The sequence below is a fragment of the Bos grunniens genome, chromosome 20 (assembly GCF_055505025.1).
Source record: "Bos grunniens cultivar Pamir isolate PY7600 chromosome 20, Bosgru_T2T1.0, whole genome shotgun sequence".
NCBI classification, from domain to species: domain Eukaryota; kingdom Metazoa; phylum Chordata; class Mammalia; order Artiodactyla; family Bovidae; genus Bos; species Bos grunniens.
The window spans coordinates 43406571-43429217 of record NC_141184.1 but is presented as its reverse complement, the minus strand read 5'-3'; the positions used below and the strand labels follow the sequence as shown (position 1 = coordinate 43429217).

Here is a 22647-nt window from a genome sequence, read left to right as displayed (position 1 = left end):
AACCAAAAGCCAAACAACCAGTTCTTTTAGAAAAGACAGGCCCCTGGCCTTTGATATCCAAACACTTAATCACATTAACATTATCACCAAAGTCTTAAGAAGGCAACTGTTTTATCTGGGAACTGAGAAAGAACAGTCTCTTCCTGGTAGAAAATGTTCTAATTAAACACTTGGGCAAGAGTGTAAGAACAAGAAATTTAATGTCCTTCCATTGCTTCCTAAAACAGCAAAGATAGAGCTTTACTTCAGGCAAAATGAGTTTTTAAAACAAATCTAACTCTAAAACAAGCTTCTGAGAACCGAATGATAACATTTTTTAAAAGCATCATCCATCGAAGGCATTTGAAAGTTGATTCTTGAGGGAAAGGAATTTTTAGTTTATAACAATTATTTGCATGCCAAGGAAAAGCTATTACCATATTTAAGAGGCAAAAATCCACTTTAACATTCACTGAGTAGAAAAGCTGAGCACAAATTAATAACTTATCTCTAATCAGAAAATTATTTCAAATGGCTTCTGATAGCTGTTGACAGTTGCCAGCCTGCATTACAGATCATTCCAGTAAGCTGGCTATGAAACAGTGCAATTACCAACGTTAATGATCAGCTGCAGAAATATTCATGGTTCAGAGTGAACTGAAATGCCGGAACTGAAATGAATCTATGCCGGACTTTCCAAACATTCCTAGTGAGTATACAACTCACATCACTTTGCAGGGTTAGAAGACATCTGGGATAATGTAAGATAAACAGAATTTTCATTTTAAGCACACAAAATATCTATGCCTGAAAACGTGGGCAAGTTAACTCTGGCAGAGACAGTGTCTTGTCTTCACTAAATCCTATTTCCTCCAGAGCACACAGCTTGATTCTAAGGTCCCAAGAGCTGAGAAGCATACACTTGTTGGTATGATACTTACATGAGTTTTCAGCAGTTTAAGCCTGCACTGACTTCTCATCCACATCACAATAATTCTGTTCCACAGAGTCACTGAGGGCTCCAGGCTTCCGGTCTGTTGTGTCCAGCAGTCAGCTAAGGCTTCACCCTCCCCAGCATCAATCACACGCTCATGAAACAACACGGAGGCCATGGAGAGGAGTTTCACAGGCAAAGTCTTGGAATGACATGCCATCTCCATCCACACTCCATTCTCTGGAACTCAAAGGCATGATCATGCTAAACGGGCAGGGAGGTTGGAAGATGTAGTCCAGCTGTGAGAGCTGTTAACACACGGAAGTTTCCCACAGCATGTGTTACCATTATTAATACATTTGGCTTACGGTCAAATTTCATGACTTTGAAAAGCTTTAGTTAACCACAGAACTTCAGTTTTCCAGTGCCCTTAGTTAGAAATTAAGGGTGAGAGAAAAACAAATATAGGTAATTTTAAAGCATATTTCAGTAATTCCCTAAACTTTCACAGAGAACAACTATTTTGGTCCAGCTGTCCCTCATCCTTCTCATAATACACTGAAACACTCACTATGAAAACTGTAACATATTTTAATTGGACACATTGAAAAGGGAAACAGCTTGGGCATGAAAAATAAAATCTGATTCATCTACTCAGTCACATTCTTAACACTATTACAAAGCTACACTTTTACAGCATGATATAAATTCACAGAAAACACATAAAAAAGTCTACATCGCAGAAACTATCTGAAAAAAAATCAGAATACAGCTTTAGTAGTTTCTTTAAATCACGTGTTGCAAACAAAGGCATGATTTCTCACCAAACAACAACTTTTGTTTTTCATTAAGGAGAAATAATTCTATGAATTCACTCACACTTTCATGCTAAATAAGCCTACTGTGTAAAACAGTTACAGAAGATAGTTTCAAACTCATTTCCAAATTAGTACTATTTCAGTTATACTCCACTCACGTGAACTAATCAACTACAGTCAATGGAAAGCATAGAACAATACAACTGGTTGTTTAAGAAGTCTCAAGTACTTGGTTTGGAATTCAGAGAAAATGGGAGAAGAGATTCAATGAGTTGAACATTCTCTCTCAAGGTTGGCTTGATACCCTGAGATAAATTATCAAATTTGTGGACTACAACTGAAGCAAAATTAGCTTCATGTTTCTTAAACATCTGGCCAATTCTCATCTTTCCAATAAATCATATATCAGGGTATGACTCCATTACAAAAGTTAATGCTATCCCTAGAAAACAAACAAGAAATTTAGTCTCCTGTACCCACTGGAGTTTAAGTGGTATGCTTTAAGTGGTATGCTGAGACAGGCATCCACAGCTGTAACCTCCAAACAAAACTACACTGGGAAAGACTTCTCTTCAGAATAGGGTCAGACTGCTATTGGAAAGTTTTGCATATAGAGATACTAAAGAACTGGAAGGGGTTTATTCCATTTCAAAAATATTTCATACATAACCCCTGTGGAAGGTAAAAATATATATATATATCACCTAAATTAGATAATTTGATTGCTCTCCTTCCCACAGGTAGCAGAGGACACAGAAGAGATCTCAGAGCAAGGAAACAGGGCTGCCATGTACAGTGTCACGAAGTGTGCACTGCACAAGGGCTCTGGGCCAAGAGCTCCCAAGAGAATGCTATCCAGCCTGCACTTTGCTTGGGAATACTTGAACCCTAGCACAGTTTGGCTAGAAGGAAGAGATGCCATTTTCTTACTCTCAAAGATCCATGTAAAACAGATGTGAAAGGCAAGAAGAAAGATGATCAAGAGCATGTATATTTCAAGGAAATGCAGACCTCTGTGATGTCAGGAGTTGGATGTAATGGCAGAACTCCTTAACCCAATATTTATTTCATGCCTTTTTCTATGGAAACTGAATGCTGACCTTGGAGCATGGATGCCCCAAATCAAGACTGTATTCCCTGGCTTCCCTTATACCCAGGAATTATAATATGGTCTCCTTCTGGTAACACGGTTCACACAAAACTATCCTGCAGCAGCTTCTGGGTTCCTCCTCTAAGAGGCAGCTGGTAAATGCTTGCCTTCTTCCTCCTCCATTCTTCCTTCTTTTTGGGAATATGCATATCACTCTGGCCCACCAAGAAGGGATGAGCTGGAAAGAGACCAGACCCTCCCTGAAAAACCAATGTAAATAGGAAAAAAAACTCAAGTTATTATGTTTTTTTGTTAATTGCAGCCAAATTATTATGAGAAGACACTGGAGCTCAGAATACACAAGAGGGGAGAACGGCCCGAGATACACACCTCTTCCCTTGTCTAGATCCCCACTGAATGCAAACTGCTGCCTGAGGCAGACCCTGACAATGAAGTAGTAGTAAACATCTCTTACAATATAAGCATTGCAAAGTACGCGTTGGGAGCAATAATCGGAAGATTTCTAAAACATTGCTTTTGAAAGGTTCTCCATTAATGATTATATACAACTATTGATGGGATCCATAACAAGACAGAAGTAAGTCCATTATTCTCAATAATTTGCTTTAAGGATTATATGGCTTATAACAGGTATACCTAACAAGACACTGCAGATTCTGTTAAGTCTCTCAGAGTTCAATTACTGGCATGAAACTGAACTAGAGTCGACTTTGATTTTTCACGATGATCATTTCTGAAAATGTACTGCATGTTTTGTTTCCAAGGGGCGCTCTTTCTCTGGGAACTCTGTGAAAATACTTCTTTTAATAATTCCCCTCTTAATCTTTTAAACTACTTAACTTCTGAGAAAGAAGAAGGTCACAAATTTTAATATGATTCTTCTTAAAACCTACAACAAAGGACCAAAATACTGACAGTATTCTCTGGCCAAATTCCTGTTGGCACACCTTCAGAGATAAGATATACATATGCTTTCTCCATGGTTTTGAAAGCATTTCCTATTTACTCAATAATATGTTTGCAATTTTTATCAGGAAGACACAAGATTTCTTCAAGAGAGAAAATAGTTGTTAAGATCAATTTTTCCATGTATCATTTTCAAAATTTGGTGTAAAAAGATTCATTATGTTTCATCAAACTTCTTACCTATGGTCAAATTCCCAGATTTTAATATGAATTTCAACTGGTCGTAACTGTATAATTCCTTGATGCTTAGACTCTCAACTTCTTAACAACTTCAAGTGTAAAATTAGCCTGTTTGTCATCATCAAATTCTCCTTATCTCTTTCCATCAGCATCCAAACATATAGGTATATTCTACTATACCTAGAATAATTTTTCTGGGATCCCACCTTATTTCTCTGTTCTACTTCATATGAACATTTCTTGAAAGAACTGCCCATACTCACTATTTCTTCTATTTTCCTAGCTAGTGTTTTTCCTTTAACCTTTTAAAATTGGGCTTCTTATTAATATAATCAACAACTTCCTTGTCCCCATATCTGATGATCAGTTCTTTCTCCCTATCATAGCTGAACTCTCATTAGCTCTGGACAATTAACCATGTTCTCTTTCTTGCAACACTTCCTTTTCTTAGCTTCCGTGACACTATCCTCTCCCTGAGTTTCTTAGCTATGTCCCTCGTTAGTTTCAACTGCTGAACCCATGCTCTTTTTTTTTTTTAACCCATGTTCTTGCATGACCACTAAATCATGGAATGTTCCAGGGCTCAGTCCGACAATTCTTTCTCTCTCCTCTATCTGCATATACATCATATCATCTATGCCTGGGCTTTAAATGTCACCTTTATTTCAGTGAGCCCCAAATCCATCCTTCCTGCCTTGATCCCCCGCTTAAAACTCCAGACTAGAAATCTAACCTCCTATTTGACTATTTCCTACTTCACCCCCAAATCTGTTCTTCCCCAGACTTCTGTATCTTGACCATCTAAATACCTACTCAGGCCCAAAACTATGGCATCATGATTAATTCCTTTCCTTTCCTCAACCACCCTTTCAAATCTGTCTACTGTACCGTAAGTCTTGCCAACACCACCTTCTGAAGTGTTCACTTTTCTATATCTCCTCTTCTCTAACTCCAAGGCAAGCCACCATCATTCTCCCCCTGAATAACTTTAATGCCTCCATCCAGTCTTCCAGCTTCCTCTTTGTTTCTCCAAATAATCCATGATGTGCAGAGAAGCCACAATGATGTATTTATAAATCATGCAACTTACATATTTACAAATTATGTAATTTTCCCACTTAAAATCCTTCAACAGTTAGTTAAAATAAAATTCAAATTTTTTTAAATGCCCCACCTGGGGATCAGGGTTCAGAAGGGGGGTATACATGTATACCCGCGGCTGATTTATGTCAATGTATAGCAGAGGCTACTGCAATACTGTAAAGTAATTAGCCTCCAATTAAAATAAATTAATTAATTTTAAAAAATGCACCACCTGGTCTTCTCATGTTGACTCTGCTTTTGTTTACTATTGTTAACAAAACACCAAGAACAGTAGCTGATACACAGTATCAGCATCACTATTTATTGAATGAAATAATGCATGGAATCAATATTAAGACCATGCAGGAGAGGCAAGTTCTATCCTTGGGTCAGGAAGACCCCTTGGAGAAGGAAATAGCAAGCCACTCTAGTATTCTTGCCTGGGAAATCCCATGCACAGATGAGCCAGAGCCTGGCAGGGTACAGTCCATGGAGTTACAGTCCATGTGTAAAAGAGTTCAACACAACTCAGCGACTAAACAACAACAACAAAACATACAGTATGTTTATTCAAACACAATTTACATTCACTAGTAGCAAGAAAATTTTACCACATTTCTTTACTCTGAGAATCTTAATGTTATCCAGGCATTACGCTCATTTAACATCAAACCATTTGATGAGCAAGTAAAAACAATGATATTCACTACACTGACATAACTATTAAATCAGAACTATCCTACATTATACAATTATTCTCACTGGTAAAATTCTGTGCCATATCATCTAGTCATCTTCCTTTGTAATTTAACAGAATTCTAGTGGAGTAACAGAATCTTCCTTTCTTCACAGAAGGCTCCAACTTGGCAATTCTCAGCCTCCACGTGAAAGCACAAGAATTTTAGATGATCATTTTGAAGCACAGAAAAATTTTGAAAAGAATTACTCATTTTGACAAAGCGTAATAAGTATGAGATTTCTTGTTACATCGTCAGTTTCATCCATTCACACCCGAGAATTCAAGGAGAACAGAATTAGAGTTAGAAACCTGGGAACTCAACACTCAAAAAAAAAAGAGATCTATTACAATGTTCATCTTTAAAGAACAAGTGAAAAACTCAATTATTCTTGCACACCTCCAGAGAATGAGAAATTAGCTCTACATATCTATTCTGTAAAGACCTAGTAGTTACAATTTTCAATTATAAAGAGACATGAGACACTTATATTAGCAAATATAAGTTATAAGGTAAACATACCATGTTGTTGCTGTTCAGTTGCTAAGCTGTGTCCACTCTTTGTGAACCAGCACACCAGGCTTCCCTGTCCTTCACTATCTTGCTGAGTTTGCTCAAACTTAAGTACATTGAGTTGATGACGCCATCCAACCATCTCATCTTCTGTCACCCCCTTCTTCTCCTGCCCTCAATCTTTCCCAGCATCATATGTATTACAATGCAAACACTAGGGTTTTTATATTCTTTTAATTAATATTTACTTATTCCTCATATTAATATCACCCTTGATAAGGTTGTCGCTGTTGTTATTCAGTCACTAAGTCATGTCTGACTCTTTGCGACCCTATAAATGCAGCACACCAGGCTTCTCTGTCCATCACTATGCCCCTGAGTTTGCTCAAACTCATGTCCTTTGAGTCAGTGAAGCCATCCAACCATCTCATCCTCTGTCACCCCCTTCTCCTCTTGCCCTCAATTTTTCCAGCATCAGGGTCTTTTCCAATGAGTCAGCTCTTCGCATAAGGTGGCCAAAGCTCTTTGGAATTCCCTTGCTTTTTCTGTGATTCAGCAAATGCTGGCAATTTGATCTCTGGTTCCTCTGCCTTTTCTAAATCCAGCTGGAACATCTGGAAGTTCTCCGTTAACACACTGCTGAAGCCTAGCTTGCATGATTTTGAGCATTATCTTGCTGGCATGTGAAATGAGTGCAATTGCACGGTGATTTGAACAGTTTTTGGCATTGCCTTTCTTTCGGATTGGAATGAAAACTGACCTTTCCACTCCATGGCCTCTGCTGAGTTTTCCAAATTTGCTGGCATAGTGAGTGCAGGACTTTAACAGCATCATCCTTTAAGATTTGAAATAGTTCAGCTGGAATTCTATCACCTCTACTAGCTTTGTTCATAGTGATGCTTCCTAAGGCCCATTTGACTTCACACTCCAGGATGTCTGGCTCTAGGTGAGTGACCACATCATTGTGGTTAAATGGGTCATTAAGAGGTTTTTTAATACAATTTTTCTATATTCTTGCCACCTCTTCTTAATCTCTTCTGCTTCTGCTAGGTCCTTGCCATTTTTGTTCTTTATTGTGCCCATCATTGAATGAAATGCCCCTTTGGTATCTCTAATTTTCTTCAAGAGATCTCTAGTCTTTCCCATTCTATTGTTTTCCTCTATTTCTTTGCATTGGTCACTTAAGAAGGCTTTCTTATCTCTCCTCGCTATTCTCTGGAACTCTGCATTCAGTTGGGCATATCGTTCTCTTTCTCCTTTGCCTTTGGTTTCTCTTCTTTTCTCAGCTATTTGTAAGGCCCCCTCAAACAACCACTTTGCCTTCTTGCATTTCTTTCTCTTGGGGGTGGTTTTGATCACCACCTCCTGTACAATGCAGGAACAGTAGCTGATATGTCCATAGTTCTTCCAGAACTCTGTCTACCAGATCTAGTCCCTTGAGTCTACTCGTCATCTCCACTGTATAATCCAGGTCTTGTTTTTGCTGACTGTATAGAGCTTCTCCATCTACAGCTACAAAGAATATAATCAATCTGATTCAGGTTCCCTGGTAGCTCAGCTGGTAAAGAATCCACCTGTAATGCAGGAGACCCTGGTTCAATTTCTGGGTTGGGAAGATCTGCTGGAGAAGGGATAGGCTACCCACTCCAGGATTCTAGGGCTTCCCTGGTGGCTTAGCTGCTAAAGAATCCGCCTGCAATGCAAGAGACCTGGGTTCGATCCCTGGGTTGGGAAGATCCCCTGGAGAAGGGAAAGGCTACCACTCCAGTATTCTGGCCTGGAGAATTCCACTGACTATTCTGTGGGGTCCCAAAGAGTTGGACACAACTGAGCGACTTTCACTTTTCATCTGGTGATGTCCATGTGTAGAGGCGTCTCTTGTGTTGTTGGAAGACGGTGTTTGCTATGACCAGTGTATTCTCTTGGCAAAACTCTGTTAGCTTATGTCTTGTTTCATTTTGTACAGCAAGGTCAAACTTGCCTGTTATTCCAGGTATCTCTTGACTTCCTACTTTTGCATTCTAGTCCCCTGTGATGAAAAGGACATCTTTTTTTGTGTGTGTTAGTTCTAGATGGTCTTGTAGGTCTTCATAGAATCGTTCAACTTCAGCTTCTTTGGCATTAGAGGTTGCGGCATAGACTTGGATTACTGTGATACTGAATGGTTTGCCTTGGAAATGAAGAGACATCATTCTGCCGCTTTTGAGACTGCAACCAAGTACTGCATTTCAGACTCCTGTTGACTATGAGGGCTACATTTCTTCTGAGGGATTCTTGCCCACAGTAGTAGACATAATGGTCATCTGAATTAAATTTGCCCATTCCCATCCATCTCAGTTCACTGCTTCCTAAAATGTGGATTTTCTCTCTTGCCATCTCCTGTTTGAGTACATCCAATTGACCTTGATTCATGGACTTAACATTCCAAGTTCCTATGCAACACTGTTCTTTACAGCATCGGACTTATCTTTCACCAGCAGATACAACCACAACTAGGCATCATTTCCACTTTGGCTCAGCTTCTTCATTCTTTCTGGAGCTATTTCTCTGCTTTATCCCAGTAGAATATTGGTCACCTACCAACCTGGGAGGTTCATCTTTCCGTGTCCTATCTTTTTTACTTTTCATATTGTTCATGGGGTTCTCAAGGCAAGAATGCTGAAGTGGTTTGCCATTCCCTCCTGTAGTGGACCACGTTTTGTCAGGCCCTAACTAGCAGGGACATGCCCTTCAGCTGCTCCATGTAGCTGGATGACATGCCTAGCGGTGGTCTGAATATTTGTTTAAAAATGAACATTTAAATTTTTGATTAATCATGTTATCTTTTCTGTACTAAATGACCAATTCTGGTCATCTCTTGGGCAGTATTTTATTTTTATAAAAGGTCTTTATGAATACCAGGACACTCTGACCCACACACACCCAAAAATGTATGCACTGTAATTCCCTTTTCTCCCCCAATACGGGGAAGGAGCTCATGAAAGTATGAGTAAACTTCCAGAAAATTTGTAAAAAAATATAAGTGAATTCATAGAAATCTGTCCCGAAATATGAAATGCATCCATTATGACTATTTTGGCAGGCTGTGAAAAAGCACTGCCTCCTACCTGCTGCCCTACCACTAAGATTGTATGGAAAGATTATTAAAGAGTACAAAACCCGTGGGTGCTTTCATGATGACCACATGAGACATTTTCCTTCTGGTCATCTGGCTGAATTTATGCAATTGTTTGCAATCTTTCCAGGGTACTTAAGTGACAGGAGGCATTGCCATGGGTCAAAAATTAATATGCTGCTTGGGGTGAGCACGGCTGGGTTGACTGCAGATTTTTGTTCCTTCATGAGCTCTTACTAAAATGAGTATAAAGACAGGGAAAAGATGGCATACATTCGCCAGGACAGGAAGCAATGAGAGAGCCACCAGCGGAAAAGAGATGTCTAACACTTTTGGAAAAAGAGAAGGGGCTAGAAAAGTGTTCAGTGATTTAACAGAATAAAAAAGCCAAAAAAAAAAAAAAAAAAGCCAGTGGTGGGGCTACCTGCAAGAATGTATCTCAGGGAGAAGAGAGGCGATTGGTCACCTTAAGAGCCAGGGAGTTCAGGACTTCAGGAGGGCCTGACTGCAGGCCCCGGGCGCCTGGTTACTATTCACTCACAAGGCCTAGCTGCCTGCGACCCCTGCTCACTCATGCCTCAGAGCTTCCGGTAACCTTGCCAGTGATTTAACTTCCCAGAGTGCATTTCCTCATTTCAGAAAAGGAAATGTTTATTTGTTTTCTATTGCAGCTCTAACCAATTACCACAAACTCCATGGCTTAAATTGATACAAATTATCTTGCAGCTTGGAGGTCACAATTCCAAAATTGGTTTGACCAGGCCCAAATCAAGTTGCAGGGCCATGTCCCACACCCCAAGTTGTCATTGTTCAGTTGCTAACTCGTGTCCAGCTCTTTGCAACCTCATAGGAGCACAACAGGCTTCACAGTCCCTCACCATCTCCTGGAGTTTGCTCAATCTCATGTCCATTGAGTCAATGGTGCCATCCAACCATCTCATCCTCTGTCACCCTCTTCTCCTGTCTTCAGTCTTTCCCAGCATCAGGGTCTTTTCCAGTGACTTGGCTCTTTGTATCAGGTGGCCAAATATTGGGAGCTTCAGCTTCAGCATCAGTCCTTCCAATGAATATTCAGGGTTGATTTCCTTTAGGATTGACTGGTTTGATCTCCATGCTGTCCAAGGGACTCTCAGGTGTCTTCTCCAGGATCACAGTTCAAAAGCATCAGTTCTTTCGCGCTCAGCCTTCTTTATGGTCCAACCCGCAAGGAATGAGCGGAAAATCCATTTCAGGCATTTCCAGCTTCAAGCACCTACCTACAACACTCATCAGCTCCTGTTGCTTTCTTCCCTCCATCTTCTCAGCCAACAGCACAGAGTCTTCAATCTATGACTACAACCCTCTGCTGTTCACATTACATTTCCCACTCTGACTCTCCCGCTTCTAAGGATCCCTGTAATTACACTGGGCTCGCTATGATAATCCAGGATGATCTCCTCATAGTGAAATCCTAACTTAATCCCACTGCAAATTCCTCCGTGCCAGGCAACAGAACATGTTCACAGGTTCTGGAATTAGAATGCGAACACTGTGGTGCCATTATTCTGTCTCCCACATCAGCTTGTCATGCTATTAAAAAGATGGTGTGCTACTGCTAAGTCACTACAGTTGTGTCCGACTCTGTGCAACCCCACAGACGGCAGCCCACCAGGCTCCCCCGTCCCTGGGATTCTCCAGGCAAGAACACTGGAGTGGGTTGCCATTTCCTTCACCAATGCATGAAAGTGAAAAGTGAAAAGGAAGTCGCTCAGTCGTGTCCGACTCTTAGCGACCCCATGGACTGCAGCCTACGAGGCTCCTCCATCCATGGGATTTTCCAGGCAAGAGTACTGGAGTGGGGTGCCATTGCCTTCTCCAAAAAGATGGTGTGGTATTATGTAAATAATAATAATAGCTGCAGTTTATTGATCACTCTGTACATGGCAAGCCCTCTTCTAAATCCCTTAAAGATTTAACTCACTGAAACCTCATAGCAGCCCTATGACATACACACTATTATCCCCACTTTACAGAAGGAAAATACACCACACTTCCTATGCCTAAATTCACACAGCAAGTATCTGACAGAAGGGGATTAAAAATCCCACCTTCACTCTTTAACCACCACCCAGTAAACTTTAGTTATTAAATTTTAGTTATTATTATTCTATCTCTGCATCGAGTAAATTTTAGTTATTATTATTCTATCTCTGCATCAAGTTTCTTATATAAATCTCATGCTGTGAAAGTAAAAACATGATCAAGTTCAATATTAGCATTTAGAACTTTTTAAAATTAAAGACACTTTAAGTGTCTCCCACTTTCCTATTTTAAATATTCCTTATACCAAAATACCTTTCTTCTCCTCTCTATAGATCTGTATTTGGTTCTCATCTTATTTGTTCCCACAGTTCCCTGTAGTCATCTGTACCGTCACTTACGATATTAGAATGAATGGTAATGTCTGACTCTTTATCTGTCCCCCGACCTTTGAGGACAGGGATTTTTCTATACTCAGGGTGGCCTGTAGAGCCCCATCTTCAGTGCTTACTGAATGAACGAGTGCAGTAGGAATAAACTGCAGTAATTTAAAAACCTGAATCAGTTGTTTTGCCAAGAATTGTTACCAACTGCTACTATTTTGTACATTTCTTAGAATAAAATATCACTTCTATTAACATAAAATCAATATGAAGTTGAATAAACTAATAAAATATTACTGTTTCTTTTGTTGCTGCAATCAACAAGACAGTAATTAAAGCATGAAAAACATGGTCATTCTGTGGCTTTATAGGTGCTTTACAAAAAACAGTATATATTCACTATGGAGAAATATGAAACCTTTCCCAAAAGCTTTTTTTTTCCTTAAATAAAATGCCATGTATCTATTTAGAAATATACAGCTCTGTGAGTTTGGGACTGGTGTGTACACACTTCTACATTTAAAACAGATAACCGACAAGGACCCACTTATAGCACAGGAACTCTCCTCAATATTCTATAATAACCTAAATGAGAAAAGAATTTGAAAAAGAATAGATGCATGTATCAATATATGTATAACTGAATCACTCTGCTCTACACCTGAAACTAGCAAAACATTGTTAACCAACTATACTCCAATATAAAATACAATTTTAAAATTTAGAAAATTTTAAAAATAATAATAAGTAAATAAATACACAGCTCTGTGGTAAGTCTACAAAATGGTAACCAGTGACCAGAAGTCAGTAAATTCTGTTTGTTCTCATTATTTTGGACATAATAAGAGCCAGTCCACTTTGTAATCTATCTCAAACCATCTTGAATAAAGCGAAGATTAATAAAACTCTAAATTGGTAAAAAAAAAAAAAAAAAAAAACATATTGCAGAGGGGAGGGGATGTGGGCAAGAGGGGTAAGGCACATGACTGGATTAAACTAACTCCCTCTTACACCTGACCTGGAGAGAAGATCGCTCATTTTCACTAAGGGTGATTTCTTGAATAAATTGGTTTTTTCTTTGCCTAGAAAAAGGTAGGAATTGATGTCTAATAGACAATAAAGTTTGAAACTTGGGAAATGAACAGTGTCATAAAGTTAACTCTACAATAGGCCAGATTACCAAGCTCTGAGGAGGCAGGATGAAAGAGGAAGATTTTGTTTACCAGAAGAGGAATCAAATACCATTTTACAGATGACCAGTAACAATAAATCATTCAATTTCTAAAACCATTCACTTTCTAAAAAGTAGTTAAACATACTACTATATGCTGAGGCTAGGAGAGCATTCAAATATACTTGCGTACATACACACACATATGTATGTATACATACACACTTTTCATACTTTCTTAATCTATCAATTAAAATGAGGATCAAGATATTTTAGACATGCCCATCTCTCTGTGTGTGAATACACAACATACAGACAGAAACAGAGATAGAGACAGAGATAAATACACAAAGGCTGGGTTAAGTCATTCAACCTCATTGATCCAGAATTTTCAGATGCAATCATTTTTAATCAGATATGGACCTTGCAGACATGGAAACAAAATCATGTTCTTTTTCAAAAGTCAACAGCAGAGTTACATTGCTAAATCTGTTCCACTTAAATATTGACACTTTAAAAAGGGCAAATAGAATTCAAGAAAATCCATACCATGAAGGAGCAGACACACATACACACACATGAACACACATACACACACATGAACACACACACATTGTCCTGCATCTTTCTCTAAAAGGTTGCTATCAGAAAGAGGATATAGAAATGAGAGTTAGTAGGACTCAGTGAGACAGGTACCACTGAGTGTTAAATTCACTCTAATCTATGATTCTTCCAAATAGAAGCATTTCCTCTATAAAAGGATATAGGTAAGAAGTGAGTACTTCTCTATTACTATTGCTGATAAAGTTTTAAGGCAAGTCCAACCACTGCCACATAAATGAGCCCAAGATAAAGATAAAAATCAGTAGAAGACAAAATCTAAGCAAAGATCCACAAAATTACCAGAAAAACTCAATTTATATCTCAGGTTGAATAAGACAGGCAAATCAATCTGAAGTGTGCATATAAGTATAATAAGCTGATGGAAGGTATTCACTTTATCACCTTTAGATAATCAAGAAAGGACTACTTCAGGAGTAATAGTGTAATAAAATTAAAACATAGTAGTTAACCCCAGAAAACTATTAACGTGAATTTTCTCTTGTCATTTTTTTTTCCTGGCCAAAGTTAACACAAAGCTTCTCTCTCCTGAAGGGTCATTAAATTTACTTCAAAAACACCTCTGAACATATATTCTTATTATCATTTATTCTCTCTTCTTTCTCCCTTTCTCCTTCCTCTTGCATTCATACTTACCAATCCATCAACCCATCTTTGATTCTTAAGACTCTGAACTCTCTCTCTCTCTCTTTCTGGCTCTAGGTCTTTCCCTCTGTCTTATTTTTCCTTTCATTTTATGTTTTGCAACAGCAGCAGGTTTTAATGACACGGGGTATTTCTGGCGGGAGGGAGAAGTAAATTCTGGATGAAACTTAAAATCAAACAGTCCTCTGAACAGTGTGGCTACTGCACTCCAGAGTTCCATTGATTACTGTCCCTTATGTTTACATATGTCATTACTACATTTCACCCAGTGCCTTTGCAGTGAACAATCACTAGACATTTGAGAAAAACCTCCAACATGAATGTAGGAGACCAAAACAGACAGAAAAGCAACCTTGGAGAAAAGAGAAATGATGAAGGAAGTAGAATAAAACTAAACTGCTACAGAGAGACACAGCCAGAAGATATTAAGTACATAAAATAAAACAAAACGTTTTAAGAAAGTATTTTCAAAAGGAAAAAATTAGGAAAAATTAAGAATTACAAAAGAGCCTTGAAAATAAATATATATATAGTCAACTAAAAATTCAACAAAAAGGGTTCAAAGATAAAATTGAATAAATCTTGAAAAAGCAGAATAAAGAGATAGAGACATGGAAAATATGAAAATAAAGATAAGAAACAGAGGATCATTTTAGGAAGTTCAACAATAGACTCAAAAAAAAAAAAAAGAGGTAAAGAAATATTATCAAATATATAGTGCAAGAAAATTTCATAGGACAGGAGTTTCTATACCAGAAGACCTTCCTGTGAATGCCAAGTCTAACAGACTTTCTTAGAAAGTCTACTCTAAACCACATTATTGTGAAATTTCAAAACTTGAAAGTTCTAAAATCAGGCTTCCAATGAGATACAAAGACAGGTTAAGTAGATATGAGTCAGCAAGGTGCTGGATTACTCAATAGCACTGCATACTGGAAGACAGTAGGGCAACGTCTTCAAAATTATGCGGGACAATGAGCTCTAACCCAGATTTTCAAACTTTCTCAAGTTGTCAGTTAAAAGGATCAGATCAAAATATTTTAGACGTTCTTAGAATTTTTGAAAAAAGGCTTCCAACACAACTTTTCTTTGGCAGCTAAAAGAGTATGTTTTCCAACAAAAAAGGAAAAGCGTGGCATCCAGTAAACAAGGATACAACACAATGCTATGCTGAAGGATAATACATGTGCATTAGACCTACAGACAAAATGGGGCACAATCGAGAAAACAAAAACAAAAACTCAGGGAAGGTTGCCAGGAGTGCAGAGAGATGAGTCATTGATCATTTATTTGATGTGTTTGACCATTTGAGAAAATTATTGAGGGCCATGACAAATGTTCTGAAATAATTGAGAAAAAATAGATACAGAGTCAAATAAAAGCTAATGAAAAAATTCACAGGCAATTTTTAACCCTAGGGAAAATAAAAAGTTGTATAAGAAAAAATATAGTTATAACACAGTGATATAGTCAATGTAAATGTAATGCTGATTTAGTGATGCAGCCAAAAATGCATCAATGCAAGAGAGGATAAATACTAATATAACAGGCATTGGACAGAAACTGTCTAAAATTGGCAAACTAGTAAAGAGCAGTTAAAGCATTCGAAAGTACAGTGAGTACTACAGTTGATATATTTTTGTACTTAGGTATGTGTTGGGAAGATCCCCTGGAGAAGGGAAAGGTTACCCATCACTCCAGTATTCAGGCCTGGAGAATTCCATGGGCTGTATAGTCTATGGGGTGGCAAAGAGTTGGACACTTATGAGCGACTTTCACTTTCACTTTCACATGTCAATGAATATACACTTTTTTTTTAACCTTCCATTAACAACAAGAGATCACAGCAAGTAGAAGCAGGACAATACCAGCATGCATTCAAATTCAAAAGAAGCAGTCAATATAATCAGCTTTACAATCTTGGCAAGTAGTATGGTCTCTACATTTGACTACTGTTCTCTGAAAAGTAGCAAAACATGTCCCCTAATGAGCGAATGAGTGAATGAATCTCTCTCCCTCTCTCTGGAGGGTCTTTCCTCGTGGCTGGGGCAGTTAAGTATCTGCCTGTGATGCAAGAGACTACGGTTTGATTCCTGGGTAGGGAAGATCCCCTGGAGAAAGGGATGGCAACCCACTCCAGTATTCTTGCCTGGAGAATCCCATGGACAGAGCAGCCTGGGGGGATACAGTCCATAGGGTCACAAAGAATCAGACACAACTGAGCGACTAAGCACACACCATCTGGAGTATCCCTTTGTAGTATTTTCCAAAGATTAAGCCTTAAAACCAAACACTGTATTCAAATATTAAAAGGTTAGTTTTAATGACTTGGATTTTAATCAAATCTTTAGAATTTTCCGTATTGTTTTTACAAAAAAGATTATTCATTCTATACCTGTCAACTCTACTTAATTTTTACTATGAAATGAGTTTTTTAAAAAAGCTAAATTTAAAACATCTGCAAAACACAAAAACACCACAGGAAAATTATCAAATTATAAACAATTGTAACTTCTATGTATCAAAGAGGAGGTAAATACTGACTGATCATGTATTTATGTTAATTGAATGATGAATTATGTACTCTGTCTAAAGAACTATGCTCACACTATATATAAAAAACAATTTACACTGATACATGGTTGACAACTGTCTGATTTATTAAATCAATAAATGTTCTTATGACTGTGTATAAAAAGATTTTATATCAGTTTACAAAGAACATATTGATTTAATGAACTACATAAATATATGCAAATCTAAGATTCAGACAAGACTACCCAATAAAAAAGTAGCTATACAGATTTTTGTGTAAATTATGAAGCCCTTGAGTAGTGATTTCATAAACAAGATATATGTCTACAGTATATAAAAATTACAGAATCAATCTACGCTTCTAGCATCACAACGGACTATTAAAATAGGAATTAGGAAATGCCCAGATAACCATGTATTACTTAAGTAAAGGCACCCTGAAAGCAAAAGCTATTTGATGAAATGAACATTGTTGGGGCTATTCTTTTTCCTATTATTAATAATAAAGATTTAGTACTTCCATTTATTGTGGGTATGGTTTCGAGCTCTGAGTTAAGTATTTGTGTGTGTATGTGTGTTTATTGTAGTAAGTTATGAAGTAACTACCCATTATCATGAAGAGCCTGGATTCAAACGGAAAGTCCTGGATTCAAAACCCTGATCTTAACTACTAAAATCACTGTTAAGTAGGCTTGTTTCTTACATTAACCATCATAGGAAATTTATAATCAAAAGGCTCCAGATATAGTCAAATGGGACAGGAAGAGTATTATATGATTTTTCAGATAAAAGAAAATTGGTACCAGATATTAAAAGTTCTGCATCCCATAAGCCAACTCTTCAGAACAAAGAATTCATAAAAGTAACTAAGAAAAGTATTTAAGACCCAATAAAATAGATGCAAAAGAATATGAAACTTCACAGAAACAAAGTTCCAAATTTTCAATACTCAAAATACCCCAACTAATAATCAGTAGATGCAAATTAAAGATGGGACATGATTTAACACCCTAATATTGATACAAATTGTAAAATGTAACATCAATTACTGGCAAGAATAAGGAGAAATGATGACTTTCAAACATTTCTGCCTGACTGTATAAATTGGTACAATGAATTTAGAAAGCAATTTTTGACTACGAGCCTATCTTAATCCAACTATTCCACTTTTAAAATATACTCAAGAGAGAACCTAGCTCAAGTAAATAAAGAGACATACAGTGATGTTCAGCAAAATTAGTACCTATGCTACCTTGAAACAATCACAAAATAGTGGAACATGATAATTCCATTACAATGAAACTGATAGAAGGTAATACCCTAGCTCTTTTTGTTGAATATGAACAAAGCAGCAAGAAAAGTGCTGATTGCTAATGCAGCCATCTTGGAAACAGGAGGAAAACCAGCCTCGGGATGAAGCCTATATAGCCAGTTCCGTAAGGACATCACTCAGTCCCTGATGTATGCCCTGACTGTTAATTCCCGATGTGCTGCTCACAGTGTTGCAACTGCAAAATACCAACAAAAGACTTGCTTACCCCCAAGAACTGGGAAATAAGACCACGGACATCCTACTCCTGATACAGAAACTGTTAGTCCCCACCCACCACTATCAGAAAGCACTTTGAAAATCTCAATACTATGCTGTTCAGGACTAGCTAGAACTGTATATTATACCAATACCAATGAATTTACAGTGCACATTCATTTTAGTTATTGCTGAGATAATTCACATGTCATGAAAATTTGCACCAATATACTCTAACATCTTAAAGAGTTCTCACACTTAAATATACTTAAGATTCCACTGGGGGTATATATACATACATGGACTATTACTTAGCCATAAAGAAAAAAATACTGCTATTTGCATTCATCTGGATTGAACTGGATAATATTATACTTAGTGAAATAACATAGGAAAAGACAAATACTGTATGATATCACCTCTTTGTGGAAACTAAAAAATAATACAAATGAATGTATATCTATATGCAAAACCAAAACATACCCACAAATATAGAAAACAAATTTATCTTTACCAAATAGGAGTTTCCAAAGTACAGCTTAGTACTTCTGTACTATAGGTGGGTGGGACAAATTAAGGGTATGGGATTAACAGATACAAACTACTATATACAAAAAAACAAGCAACAAGAGTATACAGTCCAGCACAGGAAATACTCATCATCTTGTAATAACCTCTAATGGAGTATAATCTGCAAAAACAGTGGATCACAATGCTGTACTTCTGAAACTAACATAAGTCTGCAAACCAAACATACTTTAATTTTAAAAAATTTAAAATATTCCACTGAGATTCAAGTTAAAATACAGATTTCCAGGCATCACACCTAGAAAAACAGAATTTTTCTGAGACTTAGGAATCTAAATTTTACATGCACTCCAGTAATTCTAATGCAGAATTTCTGAACCACATTTTAAGAAACAGCTCTTGAGACTAAATTAAAAGTATATGTTAAGAAAATGTATACAAGTGGCAACAAATTAAATAGTACATGAAGCTAGCTTATTATGAAAATCAATCCTAGTCCTAACCCCCCAACTCCTTTTTAATGTATGAATTTTAAACTACTTGATATAAGATTATCTCCATATTATTTGTATCTTATGTTACCTCCTTTACAATATTCACATTGTAGCTATAAGGACTCTGTTATTATATTTAGCTTTTCAACTGGACCTTGGTAATGTGGAATAATACACCTAAGTCATCATTTCTTATTTCATCAATTTTTGTCAGCAACCTGACTCTCCTCTACCCTTCATAATTAAGCAGATACTACAGAAAATAGTCCCTAGATATCTGATCAAAAGGCATCATCAATGTTCTTTTCATCTTTTACTTCTAAAATCATACAGTCTCCTGAGCCATGCTGTCTGAGATAATGCAATTGCTGGAATTGCGTTATCCAGCTATTTTTGAAAGTAATAAAAGTATGTGGTTTAAAAACTTCACTTTCAATAATTTATTTCATACAAGTAATTATGTTTCCAATTTGTATATGCTACACTGCAGACTTCTGATTTTAAAAAGAAAATGAGCCCAGTTAACTAAAAACAAGTCAGACATCTTTATCAAATTAGTATTTTTCTTTCCTAACTTGTGTGACACATTAGGAAGTGGCAATTAAAAAAGAAGCAAGTTAATGAGCTACTGTGGTTGTTCTCCTATAATCAAGTGAGACGCATAATACTCACATGAAGAAAACCCCTTGATTTACTTTAGTGTCTGGAAACATTAAAGCATAACACAAACCCAAAGTAAATCTCTGACTAGTACTGACTATAGAACTAGTCAGGTCAATAATTTCAATTTTAAAATAAAACATTTTAAAAATTTAAAACAAAAAAATTCCACCAAAACATTTTTCCTTGTGTATATTAATCTCAATTTATATTGATAAGATAATCAAGATGGAAACAAAGACACTGCTCTGGCAGCTTGCAGTTTGGCCATCTGTAAATGTCATGTCCATCCCACACACAACATTAAAACCCTCACTTGCTTTATTATTGATCACGAAGTAGTTCTAAATTTAAAAATTACACTGCTGTAGAGTGATCTTGCATCTCTGCAAATAGATTAACAAATCCAGCCTTCCAAAACCGTTTTGAAACATTCTCTATGCATTCCTATTTTAAAGCACACTGTCTAATAAAAGAAATACACTGAAAGCCACGGGTGCAGTTTTAAATCGTCACATTGAAAAGGTAAAAAGATGATGAGACAAACAAGGGCTTAATCTCCAAAATATACAAACAGCTCATACAACTCAACAACAACAACAAAACCAAACAACCCCCTGAAAAATGGACAAAAGACCTTAACAGACATTTATCCACTGCTAAGTCACTTCAGTCGTATCCGACTCTTTGTGACCCCAGAGACGGCAGCCCACCAGGCTTCCCCATCCCTGGGATCCTGCAGGCAAGAACACTGGAGTGGGTTGCCATACATGGCCAGCAAGCACATGAAAAGATGCTCAACATCATTAATTACTGCTGCTGCTGCTGCTGCTAAGTCGCTTCAGTCATGTCCGACTCTGTGCGACCCCATAGACAGCAGCCCACCAGGCTCTGCCATCCCTGGGATTCTCCAGGCAAGAACACTGGAGTGGGTTGCCATTTCCTTCTCCATTGCGTGAAAGTGAAGTCGCTCAGTCGCGACCGACTCGTGGCAACCCCATGGACTGTAGCCCACCAGGCTCCTCCATCCATGGGATTTTCTAGGCAAGAGTACTGGAGTGGCTTGCCATTGACTCATTAATTATTAGAAAGAGGCAAATCAAAACTACAATGAGGTACCACTGTACCTCATCACTGTCCATCTCAATTCAGCTACGTTTCAAGTACTCACCATCCACTTTTGGCTACCATCGTGGGGAAGGACAGATTTGAAGGAATAATTTTCAGAAATATTGATATTACTACTGCAAGTCTTTAGAGGTGAGCACTAAGGGAGTAAAGACTCATAAGATAAATCACCATGTGCTTACCCAGGTAATTACACATTGGTTGGGGTAGTTTTTCAAAGATGGTAGAAAAGTAAGCAATATTTTCTGATGATGACTTGAAAGAAGACAGTTACATGGCCTTTCTGAGGGGTACGTGGTGATCAGGATCTAAATACATCAAGGAGAATTATCAGGCTATCCAAAATGACAAGGACCTTGTGGCACCTCAAGTCTCAGAGGTTAGAAGTGAGCCAGACTCTCCAGCTGAGGTTGAATGGCACCAGATTCTGTACTGAATGCACACAAGATGACTTCTAACACAGGAAAAGATTTCAGCAAGGGCAAGACAAACACAATGTTAAATTCAGCTCAAAAACAATAGTAAAATCAATCATTTCAGTATATTACCAATTAGATCTTAAATTTTGCTTTATGCAGCAGGTACCTTCCCCTGTAATTCACATCTAAATATGGAAAATTAATGTTCAAAGAATGAATGTTCAGACATACAAAATTGACAGGCCTGGAGGACCCAAAAAAAAGTTGTTGCAAAGTGAAGTCGCTCAGTTGTGTCTGACTGTTTGAGACCCCGTGGGCTGTAGCCTGCCAAGCTCCACCATCCAAGAATACTGGAGTGGGTTACCATTTCCTGCTCCAGGGGATCTTCCCGATCAAAGCCAGGTCTCCCTCATCACAGGCAGATTCTTTACCCTCTGAACCACCAGGGAAGTACCTAGGAAGACCCTTAAGTATCTAATGGGAATGACAACCCATTCCAGTATTCTTGCCTGGAGAATTCCATGAACAGAGCAGCCTGCCAGGCTAGAGTCCATGGGTTGCAACAAGTCGGATATAATTGAGCAAGTAACACTCATAAAACCTTTTATGTAAGAAAAGCTTAAGTTGTGAAATATTGAGGCGTTAACCCATGGACATCAACAAACACACAGCAAAGTTGTTATTTATTGCTAATGTACTCTTATTTCTCACAGAGCTACATCCCTTTCATTGAGTCAGGGACTGGAAAACTTAAAGTGTGTTCACCATGCCCACTTCCAAGTATACATCATCATAGCAAGCACTGTAAATGTACCTGGAAATATCCATCCAACCAACAGGCCAAGTACCTAGAAGTAAACATACCCACTGCTGGAGAACATTGCACTTGTGACCCTTTTAATCTGAGTACCAGTGGATATTATAACTTCCTTCCATTACTTCAGTACTCTCATTTTACTCAAAACTAAACTAATTCATAGGGTAGACCTAGATTTTTCTCAAATGTTAGTATTTTAATAGGTCTGAGTAAGATATGGAGAGAAATGTAAGAACTGTAGTAAAACTTCTAATAAAAAAAAA

The 22647-nt window shown here is 37.7% G+C and overlaps 1 protein-coding gene across 7 annotated transcripts in view; it reads right to left on the bottom strand.

Moving 5' to 3' along the window:
* PARP8 (poly(ADP-ribose) polymerase family member 8) overlaps positions 1-22647 on the bottom strand; it is a 198097-nt gene that overhangs the window by 131723 nt on the left and 43727 nt on the right. Inside the window, exon 4 of one of the 7 annotated variants that reach the window (XM_086362573.1) lies at positions 921-1221. The exons of the other annotated variants lie outside the window; for them this stretch is intronic. The gene's annotated coding sequence lies outside the window, so the exon portion shown is untranslated. The remainder of the gene's footprint in view (positions 1-920; positions 1222-22647) is intronic. 7 annotated transcript variants of the gene reach the window in all.